Raw genomic sequence first — 17090 nt, 5'->3', positions numbered from 1 at the left:
CTACAATTATGTAAAATCAGGTTTGACAACCGTTCTACAAATCCTAAACAATTAATAGCAGAAAACTTACTCTCTTCACCTTCATTATGTCATAACTAATGCTATCGTGTTTGCTTTGTTACGTTAAAAAGGGCTCAGGAACAGAGACTATAGAAGAATTCCCCAGAATACAAATAACACAATTAAGTATAGGTAATTAACTTGCAAACTATCTGTTTCTCTTCTGTCAATGTGTATGTCTATTGGGGAAGCACTCTGTAAGTAGCTGGTCATGTCTGTTGAATGTGTTATGTACGTAAGGTGTATATTCAATTAATGGCTAGCATTTTCCCAACTGTTAATAGACACTGTTACACTAATTACACTTACATGTTTATTAAAACCATATATAGGATTAGTTTAGTTTATTTAGTCCAGGTTGCTTTTTGGTTTGAAAGAAAATAAACTCTAAAGATTTCTTTAGTGTTAGGAACGAATTATACAGAATATTACTCTTTTTTTTTTTCTCATGAAAAAAGCTAATGCAAGGAAAACTCAACAAGAATCATATTTGCAACTACATATTGACTTGGAATTGAAAGATTAAAAACAATTTCCATGTCAAGTTGTGGGTCAGAATAATATATCATACAGTATTTCAGTCATTGAAGCCATCTATTTGCTTCAGTAGCACAAATAAGAGGATGAATTGTAGCAATTCTCAGTCTATGATAAGTTACTAACAGACTAATTCTTGTCAGTGGAGTGATAACTGATTGTACAGTAAAAGTGCACTGAAGAAAGGTAATGAATATTCTAGAAAAGAAAGATTTAAAAGCCTCACCAGTCACTACAGTTCACGGCACAATAGTTCTGCAGTTCCTTGTTTCGATTTATCGCAGCAAACTATCCAATACCAATTTTATCCAACATTTCCCAGTAGAATACTTGCAATACAAAAACACAGCTAAAACAAAAGTATATGAACTTTGATACATCTAGTAGTAAATTAAGTACAGTATGGATGGATGCTTTTCCATTGCACTCTCCCAATCTGTATGTACAGAGATAGGGACGTTCAGGGAGCAGCCTGTGACAGGATTTTCTACTTACGCCTGACAATTTAAAGCAAGCTAGAGTCTCTTCCAAAAAGGACCACCTTCTTGTAATACTGAACCATCATCAGCTGCCCACTGAGAACAGGACAAATTTGATCAAGTGCTTCAGTTTCTTATGCCCCACACTGCAGCAGAAATGAAATACAAGATCTGGCAATACGCTACAAGTGCGCTCGTCAGCAGAGGAAAGAGCACCAGCTTCCACCCTGCCTCTCATGCTGAGTACCACCAGGAGGAACACAACTGCATAAGCTGACCTGACATCATTTGCCACTTCGAGCTAAGGGACTCAAACCGGAGGAATGGATACAAAAAAGGCTTGGTTTTCAGTGATGCCGAGCACCCTCAGATGGTGTGCACAGCTCTAGTTATCAGAGGCCTTACCCCAATCAGTACAGAGCAACTTAATTTAGACACTACTTCCTAGCAGATGCATTTAACACTGAAAGATGACATTCAGTAGATGAAAGGACTAGGTGTCAGAAAGTTTTAAGTAGTTTCTGAACAAGAGGTTCATGAAGAAGAACTACGTGATTGTAGACTATTTGATTTGCACACAGAATTAGAAACAATGTAAATCAGTCTCCACATCAAAATTTTGTTCTCATTTATGAAACATTTTGAAGATGCTGGTTCAATAGTAACAAAAAAGTGAAAGAATAAAAAGTTTAATCACAGATTAGCTGTCAACTTTAAAATTTAAGAATTACAGCATTCAATGTTAATTTTAAAATTATTTAAACTTATGCAAAGAATCTTAAAAAAATGTTTTCATTTTTAAATGCTAAAAGTTAGCAAACCTCTGATAATTAATTGCAAGCAATTTTAAGCTACAACTTTAATTCAAAGGTTGAGTGACTGGGTCAAACACCGCTCTGCTGTTTTATTAAACCATGTATCAAGGAATTTGATTCAGTACAGTTAAACAACAGCCCTTGTTCAGAAAACTAGCAATTGGATTGCAACTAGCTCATCCATGACCAAAACTAACTCCTCTGAAGTATAAAATAAATCATCTTGAATTCAGAGCAGCACATTAAGCAAATTTGAAACAAAGTTGGAGGTATAGAGATATAACTGCCTATTAAAATCCAGAATGTTTTTTTCCACTTCACAGCTATCTCAGTAATGATATATTTTTTGCTGTAAAAACAAACTGACAGAACTGGATGGGCTTCTGGAAAAAAAAGTTGTTTTCTCCAGCATTACTAGAGATGTGTTAACTGCCTTTACCATCTGTGAAAGGATGATAATGCTTGCATACAGTCCTCACAGGGATTTTTGTGGGGATTAATTAATATTTTTTAATGTGCTTTGAAGATTAAACACTCAATAAGAGCAGAGCTCATTATTCATTTAGTTTTGGAAAAGTAGAAGTCTTCATAACAAAAGCTGGAAACAATAACTGTAGTATCACCTCATAGTAGGAATAGTAAAAAATTAAATACTTCAATTCTATGCAATAGTTAAACTGCAGTTTTTGATTAAAATCCCACTGTTTTCCTTGTTCTCAAGACTTTGGACTGACTTTCCCTACTTCGGAGGTTTGAAAGCAGCTTTTCCTAACTTTCCAGATGTAATTCACGATCTGGAACTCAGGCTTACTCAGGGGTATTTCTCAAACCAGTGAATCCTAACTCAACCTTCTTCTCAAGAGAAATCATCCTTCTTGACAGACCATGCTCTTGTGTTCCAAGTACGAACACTCCCACAATGCCATCAGTACATTACCCAGATTCTTACTAGAAGTAGTATTTATTCCCTTCAGTGAGGTTTGTAAAATCTGAGTGTTTTTTCAGAATGGATCTGGAGAGAAGGCTGGATCAAACAGAGCGATGCTTGTTTTTTCAATCACCCAGCTGGTGTAAGACACTTGACACAAGACTGCCATGCCAGGAACAAAATGTTCCAGGCTGCTTCCACTTACCTGCATCCCCTGCCTGGTACTGTGTCCGATGTATCTCACACTGGAAATATATTGACTGGTGGCTGTTCTCTGTGTGGTGTACGCCAGGTGAGAATGAGTTTATTGGCATTTGAAATGCTGTGTCCTGGCATTTGGAGTTAGATCATAATTGTTTCTGCTCTTAAAAATTAATACAGGAAGAGCCACTCAGTCGTCCAACATTGTAATGAATGACAGTTGAAGGATTTTCCCTGCTATCTGTTTCATAATTAGCGCTTGTGAACATGAAATCTTATACTAATGATGTACAAACACATGGGAATTCCTTAACTTCCACCCTAATGGGGAGATCTTCCAACACATTAACTGGAGCATGGGCCCCTTCTAAACCTGTCAGTATTCCCCTTGGATCTACTACACTGATTTAGATCAATTGCCCTATAAAACCCAAGCATCAGAACACACAGCATATAATCCTTACCATTTTAATGCAAGTCTGCTCTTTGTGTTTGATACCGTTGAGAGCCATCCTTATATAACTTTTCCCAGTCAAATATATGGAGAGTTTCCTACCTTGTAACATAGACCTCAGTGGATTAACAGGAAAGTTTCAAAGAAAGATTTTATGTTTGGCATAGAGGCAACATCTGTCAGTTATCACAGGACTTTGCAAAACAGACAAAAAGAAAAACTATGAAAGGTGTCAGAGTTCCAAAACCAGAGATTTAATGGCAGTAGTTGAAGATACTAAATTACTGGAAGAAAGTTTATATAAAACTGTCCATTTAAGGACCTTCGCACCATATCAAAACAGCTTATTATGGTGCATCGGAATGAATTATTTTTCAGTTGCTTTGGTTTAAGAAGTGATTCAAAACTAAAAGTTTTTTTTTTTAATTTATTTACTTTCTTTTATGTTTAGTGCTGCCTAATTCATTTCTAGGTGGGATGTTATATAAATTGAAAAATGGTGTCACACAAGTAAAACTACAGATAATATTCATTATAATAGACATACACGAATAACATAGTAAGGAGAAGAAAAAGCTTCAGAAATACAGCTAAAAACACCAAACGTTTCTGAATACTTCACAAGAGATAAATGAAGTTACTTTTTTTTTTCCTTAAATAAAATTAAAATTACATGTGTTATAGTAGCAAACAATTCATATTTTCTGTGGCTCAGGCAAAAAAGAAAAAAGATGGGTGAAGCTGTAAAAAGAAAGGGAAGCAAAAGCAATGCGTCCTTAGTTATCTACCATTGTTCTTAAATAATTTACTTCAGAAAGTTTGAGAAAGAAACACAATTTCTGTACTTTAGACAACTAAGTACTATTAAACTTCCTTAAAAAAATGGTGGGAAAAATAACATAAAAAAGGAGCAGCTTAATATAACACGGGAGGTGGGAGCAGGAATCTCTGGCATGTATTGAGCTAGCAAGCAGATGAGAGAGCAGTTTCCTTGAGAGAAGGAAAAATTACTGCAGAAGAATCAGTGACCAGACTACAAAGGACAACTGCTAAAGAAACAAAGGAAGTTAGATGACTACTTCCAGATCATAACTCCTGTCATGCAGACAGCACAACATCCATTTATCATTTGCAAGATTGAGAATCGAGAGAAGAATCCAAAAGCAGATCAGGATTTTAATCACAAGGGAGCAGGCAGCAAATGAACATAAAAAGAAGGGATGAAGGGAAGGATTGAAGACTCAAGCAAAAGAAATCCAGCAGGACTGAAGAGCAGTTATGAGAAGAAGCATCATTCAAAAAGCTGAAATCACATACAAATGGAGGAAATAGAAAGGGGAATAAATTCTAACAGACTCAATGTGAAAAGCCAAAATGAAGACCAGCCAAGAAGGAACAACTAGAAAAACATGAAAACTAGTAATAAAACTTCTCTCAATCATATCCCAAGTGGGATTCCCCCTACAGACTTTGTCAAATGAAAGGGTTAGCATAACAGAAGCATGCAAAGACAAGGCAAATGTTGAGAACTTAAATGACATAAACCAGTATTCAGGACAGCTTCCCATCCTGAAACAGTCTGGGAAGGCATGGAGAGTGTCCAGCTAAAGGAACTTTCTCAAACCAGGGTATACATAGGAAAAAAAAGTGCAAGAAAATGGAAAAGGAACGATGGCTGGTAAGAAATAAATTTCATTTATCCAAGAATTCTATATCAGCTCAAGGGTGAAACTGAGCCACAAGGTGTTACAGGTAACATCTCATCTAAAATCAACTCAGAATATGAGGCCTGAAAGGTGGAAGATGGGATGACGACTTTTAGAAAGGCTTCTATACTTACTAGTGATAGTATATGGAATAATGGTAATAAGTAATAGAAGTGGCAGACATAGAAAAACCTGATATACAATAGGACCAGACAGCTTTTGTAAAGAGCAATCTTGTTTGACAAGTGACACAGTCAGAGCAATTTAGCTTGGGAGAGATTTCTAGATCATCTTGTAACAAACAGACCTAAAGAAGGGCCGATTTCTATTGGGTTGCTCACTGCCTTGTCCCAGTGACTTGTGCATATATCCCAGAAAAGTGATCTCACAGCCTCTCTAGGCACCTGCTCCAGTGTTTGACCATCCTCATGGTAAAAAATATGTTTTTTACATCAAATTTTAATGCCCCTTTTCACTGCTTTGTAAAGAGACTGAGAAGACCCTATCCTCCCAGCACCCTCCCACTACCAAACTATGGCCAGCAATGAGAACTCCCCCAGCACCCTGAACATTTTGCAGGTCCTCCTCTGGATTTGTTTCAGTATATCAATGATTTTTTGTTGTACTAGAGAACCTCAGATTGGACACCATACCCTAGAAGCAATCTCACAAGTGCTGAATCCAACACTGCTGAATTCCCTCAACCTGCTGTCTACATTCTTAGTAATTCAGCCCAGTAAGCAGCTGGGCTCCCTGCTGCAAGGGGGACCTGCTGGCTGACTATCAGCCAGGAATTATTTGCAGACTTGCTGAAGCGTATCCTGTCTCATCACCGAGGTCATTATTGAAGACATCAAAAGCAGTATCAGACCTTCTATCCACCCCTGAGGAGCACTGCATGTAACCAGCCATCTGCAGATTTTGTACTACTGATCACAGCCCCTTGAAACCAGAAGTCCGGTCACTTCTCCATTCACGTCTCTCTGACATGCCTGTAAGGGATACTATGGAATTCTTGTTAGAATCACGGTAAACAACAGTCTTTGATTTCGCCTTATCCACCCCATTAGTCATCTCATCAGAAAAAGCAATCCGGATGGCCAGGCACAATTTGTTCTTTCTAAAACATGCTGACAGTTCCCTGTCAGCTGCTTATCCATCATCTACCTGGACACACACTACAGACAAAACGCAGTGCTAGAGTTGGCAAACGTAAGCTGGGAAAGGCATGGTGAAGTTCTGCTACGCCATCCCGGATATTTTCTGTTACGATAACCATTCATTACTGAGTAGAATTCAATACATATTAATATTCTAAAGCTATGCCTTTCTTCCACACACAATTTCTCATTAGGAAAGTCTCTTAAATTCTAGTTTTAGTTTCACAACTGAATACTTTCCCCTAATAATCATGCACAAAACCCTTGATTAATAGAACATTATCATTAGTGACACTGGGGGAATGAGCATGCAATTACTGTAGGGTCCACAGAGCAGCAATGCACGTGACCTTTAGACAGTCTTTCATCTGTCCTCAAACTACAATTTCCGGAATTCCTTGAGCTTCTCTGATACCTTTCTGGAAGCTTGCTCCTGCCAGCAATCACATTTCACTCTTCACAGGCAGAAATATCTGACTTTAATACATCGATTTATTGATATGAATCTTGAGATTCGTCCTTCTAAAGGACATTTAACCTCCTGGAGGCAACCTACCAGTGGTTCCTCTCTGTGACCACAAACACCAGAATACAGATTTACAGAAGCTCGATCAGAAGAGTAAACAAAAGCTACATGGGCAGCATTATCTCATCACCTCTGGCTTAACTCAATTAAATAGATCTTATTCTATCCTGGCCTTGTAGGCTGTGCATGCATTGCCAAAGCAAACTCTAAACAAACACCTTCAGAGCCATACGTGACTGAAGCATAACTGCACTCCTGATCTCCAGTCCCAGGGCAACTGCTTTCATAAAAATACAGAATTTCCTATATTCTTCACACTGATCAACTAATTAAAACTATTATAATCAAGCATCCAGGGTAGAGAGCAGAATCCAGACTTCCTCCATTCACAGGTCACTAATAATCTTAAATAACCTGACTCTTGCCTCTTTAAGAGGCCAAGAAAACCTCAGACTATTTTCTACACACTGAAAAAGTTCAAAAACAAATATTTAAAGGTAGAACATTATCTGACACATTGATCTGCTTATATTTGTGTTTAGTTCTATAGCTGTGGGGCTTCCAAGCCCCATGGGGCAGCTCACTTACTCTGGACTTTCCCTCCATGGAACAAGAGAGAAAACAGGAAGAACAAGACTAACAAAAAAAAATCATGGGTTGAGATAGAGATGTGGAAATCACTCAGCAGTTACTGCCACAGGCAAAATTGATACAACCTAGGGAATTTAAGTTCACTTATTGCCAATTAACATAACCTAAACATTTAATTAAGTCTGGTATTGGGAAATAGGACATTTAAACGCATTTGAATGTGTTTTTCCTCTTCCTCTGCCAGCCCCAACTTCACTTCCAGACCCAGTTCACTTCCAACATCTCTCTTCCCCCTTTCCTAGCCTCCACTTCTTTTCTCCTCCCTCTTCTACGGTCACAGTCCTGACAGTGAGGCAAGAAACAGCCCATGAAGTTTGGGTTTCTCACTGCTCCTCATTACCACTCCTCACCCTTTTCTTCCCACTGCTCCTTCCATCTCACCCTTTTACTTATTGCAGCTCGGAAGACAGTCTCATGACTTGTGTGGTTTTAAAGATATCAGGGAGGATGTCACAAGGCAACACTATAATAAAGAGGGATTTCAATTCATCTTATTTAAATTGTATATTATAACTTGTGAATGCTGAAACTTGAAATTTTTAGACAATTAGAATGTGAGTCCAGGAGAAACCATACAACAAGTACTCGAGAAGTGTTTTTTTTATCAGGTTCAGAGCAGCATGCAGGCCTGGCAAGAAATGCCAAGCACCCTTTGTATGGCCTTAATATACTGAAATTCAACACGATTTCCAGCTTCCCATTGATACAAGTATTTTTGTTTAAACTTCTGTTATATTTAAGTAACTTTTCTGTAAGAGACACTGGTGATTCCAATGCTGAAGTCTTAATTATGGCAATGTATAATACTAGAAATATTAATTACTTGTAACTTCATAGAAAATTCTTGAAAGCTTCCATTTGATTCAAGGATAATTATGCAGTCATAAAGCACATTTCCAGAATGAAGTCATGTACCATTTTAATGAAGGGGGAAAATGGTCAGGAAACATTTCAGAGAGCAGTTATCCTCGCTTATAACCGTGGCACACCAGCTTTATTCCCTTGCTACCGGATAACTAAGAAATGGTTTCAGGAGCATCAGTCCTTTTGCTCCAAAGTCAAATTATTTAAAGTACTACAAATGATTCAGATTATTTTGTATGTGCCTATCATTTTGTTCTTTCAAAAAGAGGGGTACTTAAAAACAAGCAAAAACACAACTACACAACACACTGTCCTGGTTCCGGTTAGGACAGACTTAATTTTCCTCCTAGTAGCTGGTAGGGTGCTATGTTTTGGATTAGTATGAGAAGAGCACTGATAACATGCTGATGTTTTAATTGTTGCAGAGCAGTGTTTACACCAGGCCAAGGACTTTTCGGCTTCTCGCTCTGTCCTGCCAGCGAGCAGGCTGGGGATGCAGCAGGAGCTGGGAGGGGACAGACCCAGGACAGCTGACCCAAACTGGCCAAAGGGGTATTCCATACCATCTGACGTCATGCTAAACAATATATAGGGGTGGCTGGCCGGGGTGGGGGGCCGGCTGCTTGGGAATAGGCTGGGCATCGGTCAGCGGGTGGTGAGCAATTGCATTGTGCATCACTTGTTTTCTTACACATTATTATTATTAATACTATTATCATTATCACTATTATTATTATTATTGTTATTATTATATTCCCGTCTTAATAAACTGTCTTTATCTCAACTCACCGGCTTCACTTTCCCGTTTCTCTCCCCCATCCCAGAGAGGGAGCGGGGAGGGTGAGCGAATGGCTGTGTGGTGTTTAGCTGCCAGCCGGGTTAAACCACAACAACCCTTTTGGCGCCCAACGTGGGGCTCGAAGGGTTGAGATATCGACAAATTTGACCAGAGTGTGTTAAACTAAAATTGGTATAAGTATTGGACCTGCTTAATAGTTGCTAGTCACGATGCTGATTGCCTTAATCTCCAGTCTACTGTGCCTGTTTTCCAAATTGAGTTTTATAGCGCGTTACTTTCTGTATGTGCTCCCTGTTGCACTGTTTATCCTTTCCGGGCCCTGGTTTAAGATTGTTATGGTACTGTGCGGTGTAACGATGGCTTATGAAATGATGAAATATCTGGTCACGACTCTAACCTGGTATTTGTACTCAGCACTGACGTCGACTCTATACTTTGGAACCCACATCTCGGAAACTATTAGCAATTACACCTATTGCCTGTTTTCGTTAGGGAGCCAATCTGTGAAGGGGACAGGGGAAGACATGTTTCCCTACCTGTTCACTCTCCCTTTCTCCTTCACCACCACCCTCTTATCCCCCGAGCAGTGGCAAAGGACTGTTGTGGTTTAACCCGGCTGGCAGCTAAACACCACACAGCCGTTCGCTCACCCTCCCCGCTCCCTCTCTGGGATGGGGGAGAGAAACGGGAAAGTGAAGCCGGTGAGTTGAGATAAAGACAGTTTATTAAGACAGGAAAATAATAATAACAATAATAATAATAATAGTGATAATGATAATAGTATTAACAATAATAATGTGTAAGAAAACAAGTGATGCACAATGGGATTGCTCACCACCCGCTGACCGATGCCCAACCTATCCCCGAGCAGCCGGCCCCCCACCCCGGCCAGCCACCCCTATATATTGTTTAGCATGACGTCAGATGGTATGGAATACCCCTTTGGCCAGTTTGGGTCAGCTGTCCTGGGTCTGTCCCCTCCCAGCTCCTGCTGCACCCCCAGCCTGCTCGCTGGCAGGACAGAGCGAGAAGCCGAAAAGTCCTTGGCCTGGTGTAAACACTGCTCTGCAACAATTAAAACATCAGCATGTTATCAGCGCTCTTCTCATCCTAATCCAAAACATAGCACTCTACCAGCTACTAGGAGGAAAAATTAACTCTGTCCTAACTGGAACCAGGACACACACTTAAGACTTTTTATTTATTTTCTCTCCCCTTCCCAGTTCTTATTCACAGAATTGCCCTGTTTATTGCTCAAGTAGTTTTTCTTCAGATTAGATTGATTTTTGATACAGCCACTCTGGTTGGCAGAATAATCCCTAAAGGTCACATCTCAAAAATATTACCCACAGAGAGCTTAATACATACAACAACTTTTCTGGCCATCTCTATATAAAATACACTGTTATTTAGAGCAACGGTATAAACAGAGCAATTCAAGGATCACCTCCTCCAAGCTCAGGAGAGATGCATACCAACATAGAGGATGTCGAGTAAAATGACCAGGAGACCTGCATGGCTGAACAAGGAACTCCTGGCCAACCTCTCACAGAAAAAGGAGGCCTACAGAGAGTGGAAGCAAGACAGGCAGCCTGTGAGGAACACACAGAAATTGTCCAAGCAGTCAGGGATCAGGTTAGGGAAGCTAAGGCCCTATTAGAATTAAATTTGGCCAGGGATGTCAAGGGCAACAAGAAAGGCTTCTACAGGTACCTCAGTGATACAGTGAAGACTAGGGAAATTGTGGGCCCTCCCCCAGAGGAAATGGGAGACCTAGTTACCCAGGATACAGAGAAGGCTGAGGTACTGGATGACTTCCGTGCCTCAGTCTTCTCCAGGCAAGAGCTCTAGCCACACAGTCCAAGTTCCAGGAGGCAAAGGCAGGGACTGGGAGAATGATGAACTGGCCTGGGTAGGAGAAGATCAGGTTCAAGACCATCTAAGGAACCTGAAGTCATACAAGTCCATGGGACCTGATGAGAGGTATCTACAGGTCTTGAGGCAAGAGGTGGATGTAGTTGAAGTTCATGAAGTTCAACAAAGCTGACTGCAAGGTCCTGCATCTGGGCCAGGGCAATCCAAAGCACAAATACAGGCTGGGTGGAGAATGGATTGAGAGCAGCCCTGTGGAGAAGGACCTGGGGGTGTTGGTTGATAAGAAGCTCGACACGAGCCAGCAATGAGCGCCTGCAGCCCAGAAAGCCAACTGTATCCAGGGCTGCATCAAAAGAGGCATGGCGAGCAGGTCCAGCTCTGCTCTCCTGAGACCCTACCTGGCGTATCGCATTCAGCTCTGTGGCCCCCAGCACAATGAGGACATGGACCTGTTGGAACGAGTCCAGAGGAGGGCCACAAAGATGATCAAGGGGCTGGAGCACCTCTCCTATGGAGACAGGCTCAGAGAGTTGGGGTTGTTTAGCCTAAAGAACAGAAGGCTCTTGGGAGACTTTATAGCAGCCATCCAAAGAGGGTCTACAGTAAAGCTGGAGAGGAATTCTTTATGTAAGTGTAGTGATAGGACAAGAGGTAACAGTGGTTTTAAACTAAAAGAGGGTAGGCTCAGATTAGATATAAGGAAGAAAGTCTTTACTCTGAGGGTGGTGAGGCACTGGAACAAACTGCCCAGAGAAGCTGTGGATGACCCATTCCTGGAAGTGCTCAAGGCCAGGTTGGATGGGGTTTTGAGCAATCTGACCTGGTGGGAAGTGTCTATGATTCTATTCTATGAGTCTACAAATCAGAACCATCAGAAGACAATCAATAGCCTGCTTTCTGCAAGGCTCTATACAAAAGAAAAAACTCCTGAAATCGCAGCAAGCTATAAAGAAACCAGAAAAATCTCAAGTCCACAAGCCCCTTTTTTTGGAAGTAGTGCAACATCATTCCAACAATGATCTCTCTGCTGTTTGAATTCTAGATGAAAGCTGTGACTGAAATTCTCCTGTACTCATGGTATTCATGAAATTGCTACCTCCAGTATCTACTCGTAAGTAAATACATGATTTTTTCATTTTTTTTTTTCCATGAAAGAATCATTAATCTGAGGCTATTCTTTTTCACCTAGCTTCCAGAAAGCAACTACTATAAAAAACACTGCTCATTAGGCCATTAGTTTAAAAATTTATAGATGGAAATGAAGGAAAACTTTAAAGAAAAACTAGTATGATCCTATAAAGCCTTGTTCCTTTATCTTTTGCATGCGCGTATGTGTGTGTATGTACAAGTGCCCCATCAGGGACTGCTATTAGCCACTTAAGTGCCTCCAGACTTGCCATGAATCTTTTCTAAATTTTGGTTCTTCTGATTAGGCCATGACTTTTCAAGGTACGTTGTTTAAATGAAGCCATCGAAAATTATCTACAGCAAAAGAAAAACTTTCCTGTATTTTTAGAAACAGCTTTTGCCCTATGTGCAGAGCAAATAATCTAAAATATCAGAAAATGAGTAAATCCACCACCTCTACAATGATTATAACAATGCAGCTTCTTCTTCTAATATGCAATCACAAAGTTAGAAATATTAGGAAAAAATCTTAAGGAAAAACTAAATTTCACTGTAGTCCTGCCTTCCAAACATATTTATTTTAAGTATCTTAAAAATGCAAGAACTGACTGAAGATGGATGATGTTTTTTTCCCCCCCTCTTTCTAGATTTAATCATTTCAACCACTATCACATGTTCTCTTTGGAATCAATAGAAAATTGATTCATTTTGTTTGTATGGAGAAATGAAAATCCTCTCTCAAGGTATTTTTTACAATCAGTACAGGAAAGTCATTACTGTGCCCAGAAAATCTTGTCCAGAGGCTTAACACAAACACACTGAGGATGTAAGGAAATCACTTGAGATGCACTGTCCTGTTATGGAACAATGTCAACTGCTGATGAAAATCACAATAGAAGGGGTTATAACTCTTATGGTCTTTTTTGACATTTTGATCTTTAGACAACCACACTTAAAGGCTGGAATACATTTCACAGAGTTACACTCATGCACGTGAACTAGTTTAGAATCCCTCACAGTTAAGATCAAAACCAGAATGTACTATTTCAAAGGAATTATCCACCTTTAGGATCTGATTCAACTCATTCTGAACTGCCCCCTACCTCTCCCTCCCTTCCTCCCTCTCTCCAAATGGAAAAAACCAACACACCATCTTAGATGACTCAAAAATATCAATATTCTCTGAGTACAGAGTCTACCTAGCTCAGATGTTGAGTTCTGGTCTAGAGATGAAGGTTGTTAACATGAATACTACCCCAAAAATTCATATAAATATCTTCCTTCAATCTCTCATCCAGAGGCTTGAACTTAAATTTGTTTCTTCCACCGCCTGGTGGATGAATGTTCCATATGACCTTCTGCTAACAAGTACCAAGATGAAAATGTCCAGCATTTCCACTCGGAATACACCAATTTACTAAGATTTCATAAAACTAACTGCTCTTAGGCACACAAAAATTTTTCTGGCTACATCAACAATCAGCATTTTCATAATAGTAAACAACAAAGCTAGCTTAACTATAAAGAGAAATTAGTGTATTTCAGCAGGAATTACGATCTCTCTCTTTGACTGCCACTGAAAGAACAGAATCTTACTGCTTTCTACTGGACCCCACATGGCAACGATTCAGACTATTTGCGTGGCTGCACTCACATCTTGCATCCTTCATTGCAAGATGGCTTAATCAAATGATGACTGTTTTGCTACTGTAAATGAAGGCTGTGCAAACATCATCTCTGCCTGGGAAGTAAATGATAACTTGCAAACTGGAACTGAATTCTCCTTTTCCTCTGTGCTCAAACAAAACAAAAGAACCAGCATTTGTCTTTTTAACTGAAGGCTCTATCTTTTTAACTGCAGGGGCTATGGCTTGCACGGTTCATGAACTTATCACGTATCTCTAGATTTCTTTATTTCATGGAGTGGACAGGCTGCCAGAGATTGGAGTAACTTCTCCTACAAGATCAGACTTGCTCAAAATCTATGGCTGAATTAAATGATCACTTTTGTCATGCATCCCACACACAAGTTACTTTATTGGCTGACACAAAGTCTCCAAAGTAACTACCCTATTAAAGCCAGAAAAAATTCCACAGGGAATGAGCAACTGAGTTTAATCAGGTCTAGCACATTATCTCAATACTTTGAAGAGAGAATTATTTTATAACTTTTAAAGGAGAAACTTCTGTAAGTGTCCTAACTCTAAGTCATGGTTTTGTTATTATTATAACCATGCACAGTCACACAGTATCTTCCCCAATTCACAGAACTGCTATAATACCCATATACTTGGGAACTTACCTAAAGCTATTACTTTGAAATTCAAGCCCAGGGGCCACTACACCTTTTATCTGATGTTTAACTCTCAGGAAGTTTTAACAACAAAAGCCACTTTCACTGGGTTATTAGTTGAACTGATAGTCCTTGCAATTGTCACAGTATTCATGCACTAAGTAACTTTAAGAAATACTCTTCTCAGTCCTTTTGAGAATTTTAAATTCAAGACAACCTTGCCTTCTCTTCTGTTCTGAAATTGACAAAATTTGACTGTTTGAAAACACACTTTCTTCAAATAACAAGGTTCTCAGATCTGGCCCACAGCAAGCACAAAGAATAAAGAAAGAAGCATGCAAATGTTCAGGTAGTTCTTTTTTATTATTATATTTTGTTGAACAGAATCTTTCATATTCTGCAGTAAGAGATTTTTGCTAACTTTCCTCTCTCCTTTTGCAGCATGTTGAGACTTTCTGTAACATAAAGAAGAACTGAATACGCACCATATGAAAAGTTTTTCAGCTGAAAGAAACTTTTTAAGAAGTGGAGCACTTCTTTATTACCAGACACTAAAAGCACTTTCAAATAGGCTGAAATTTGTTTTTGCCATAGATGGTTTTGATTAAAGAAAAACAATTTACAGGTTACTATTTATTCCTTCTGGGTCAAACATTTTACTCCTGAAGTTATTTTAGTGATTATCAGCATTTCTGTTTTTCTCACTCCCTGGTAATTGTGGCACCTTATTTCTCACTAAAATAGTCCACAGTCTATCATTAATCCATTTTATTCCTCTTACCAATCATTATTTAGCATGAGAAATACCATAAAAAGCGCTATCAAGAATTCAACAGCTAAAAAATTTCCACATTTTACAATCAGAAGCTAAAGAAGTAGGTTTAAAATAATGATTAGTACACCATCTTAATCATGAGTTTTTAAAGTTTGTTTTCTATAATACACAAATCTGGAATTTCAGACTCACAGAGCTTGGATTCTGTCTTATGCAGTCTGAGATGTTCTCCACACTCAGGAATTTAACTTTTACACAGTCAAGAAAGAAAGAATCCAAATAAAACAACAGAGAAACATCTGGGATACTGGCACAAATGACAACGATTTTTCCTTACAATTTCAATAGGAACTTCTGAAAAAATGCCTTCCTGTGTACATCTTTGTGCCTACTTAAGCAAAAAAAGTATATAGCAGGATATTTTCAAGAGTTTAAACTACAGAACACAATCCACTGTATTCAACAGCTGAAAAAGTTTTACCCTTGTAAGTTTCTTCAGCTCAAAGGAAATGCACGCTGCCACTGCATTAGAAGGGTGAGGCATAATATAAACATTGTCTTTTATTATTATAGTAGCAGCAAAGGTGAAAAAACCCTCAGAACTGCCAATCACTATCTGGAAAGAAGTATTTTTACATTAGATTCACCTTTTAAGCAAAGTAGTCTATTTCATATATACATCAATGCTTTGTTCCTGGTATAAGGCACAGGGGCTAACTTGACTCAAAGTTCTGACCTAGTACTAGTTTTTACTAGGTGGTTAACATCTTATTTCTATTGCCTTCAGTGGTTGCTCAACTGTGCACAGGGGATTTGTGAGAATAACATGCCTAAAAAGGAGTCTCAGTCCACAGCATCTCTTCCCTCCTACCCCATTTCAAATCCAGAGATTTTAATCAAACATGTCATCAATTAACATTATTCATTCCTACCAAGTCAGCACCTTAATTAACCTTTCATTTCTGACCAAATTTAAAAAAAAAAAAATCCAAGATGCTTGTATGAGTTTTTATACAAAGTTCAGCAATCTGTTTGGCAGCTTTTCCAGTCCAGATTAACAGCCAGGCAGATAGTGGCCTATCTGCTCCAACTTTGCAGTGGAATATTTATATAACATCTAAGCAACTTGCGATAAAGCAAATTCTTTCAGTTATCCTCAAAATGAAGAATATGAAGGTACCTATTAGTTTTTTTTGATCAATTTTAAGGAAAAGCCCTCTGCTATATTCAATTTATAAGGAATAAGAATCTCCAAGTCTCACCTCATACTCAACATTTCCTTAACTAAACCATCTTTTCTGTCTTTTTTTCTTAAATCTACATATATCATATTTACACATATCGTAGTGCTAAAGGTACAGATTTTGGAAATACTATAGTAACTGAGATTCTAAGATCTAAGCAGGATGTTTTGATCTAGACCTATTCTTAGCGAGACAAATACATAATGTGGTGTCAACAACTGGCACCAGCTGCATCGGTGTGGCCTAACCTCGACCACTGTGTGCAGTTTGAGGCACCACAGTAAAAGACATGAAACTATTAGAGAGTGCCCAAAGGAGGACTATAAAGATGGTGAAGGGCCTGGAGGGCAAGATGTATGAGGAGGGGCTGAGGTCCCTTGGTTTGTTCAGCGCAGAGCAGAGGAGGCTGAGGGGAGGCCTCATGGCGGCCTGCAGCTCCCTCACGAGGGGAGCGGAGGGGCAGGCGCTGAGCTCTGCTCTCTGGGGACAGCGACAGGACCCGAGGGAACGGCGTGGGGCTGGGACAGGGGAGGGTCAGGTTGGGTGTGAGGGAAAGGGTCTGCACCCAGAGGGTGGTTGGGCACTGGGACAGGCT

General features: G+C 39.4%; 1 protein-coding gene and 1 long non-coding RNA gene across 5 annotated transcripts in view; one reads left to right on the top strand and one right to left on the bottom strand.

Moving 5' to 3' along the window:
• Nucleotides 1-17090, bottom strand: part of LOC308186644 (dystrophin-like) — a 114193-nt gene that overhangs the window by 74142 nt on the left and 22961 nt on the right. The gene's annotated exons all lie outside the window — the stretch shown is intronic.
• On the top strand, nucleotides 8812-15105 carry LOC308186647. The gene is made up of 2 exons (XR_013944173.1): nucleotides 8812-12166; nucleotides 14918-15105. It is a non-coding gene; the product is annotated as an uncharacterized lncRNA (long non-coding RNA).

Source organism: Anser brachyrhynchus (assembly GCF_964034855.1).
Source record: "Anser brachyrhynchus genome assembly, contig: SCAFFOLD_319, whole genome shotgun sequence".
NCBI lineage: Eukaryota > Metazoa > Chordata > Aves > Anseriformes > Anatidae > Anser > Anser brachyrhynchus.
This window is presented reverse-complemented; position numbering and strand designations above follow the sequence as displayed.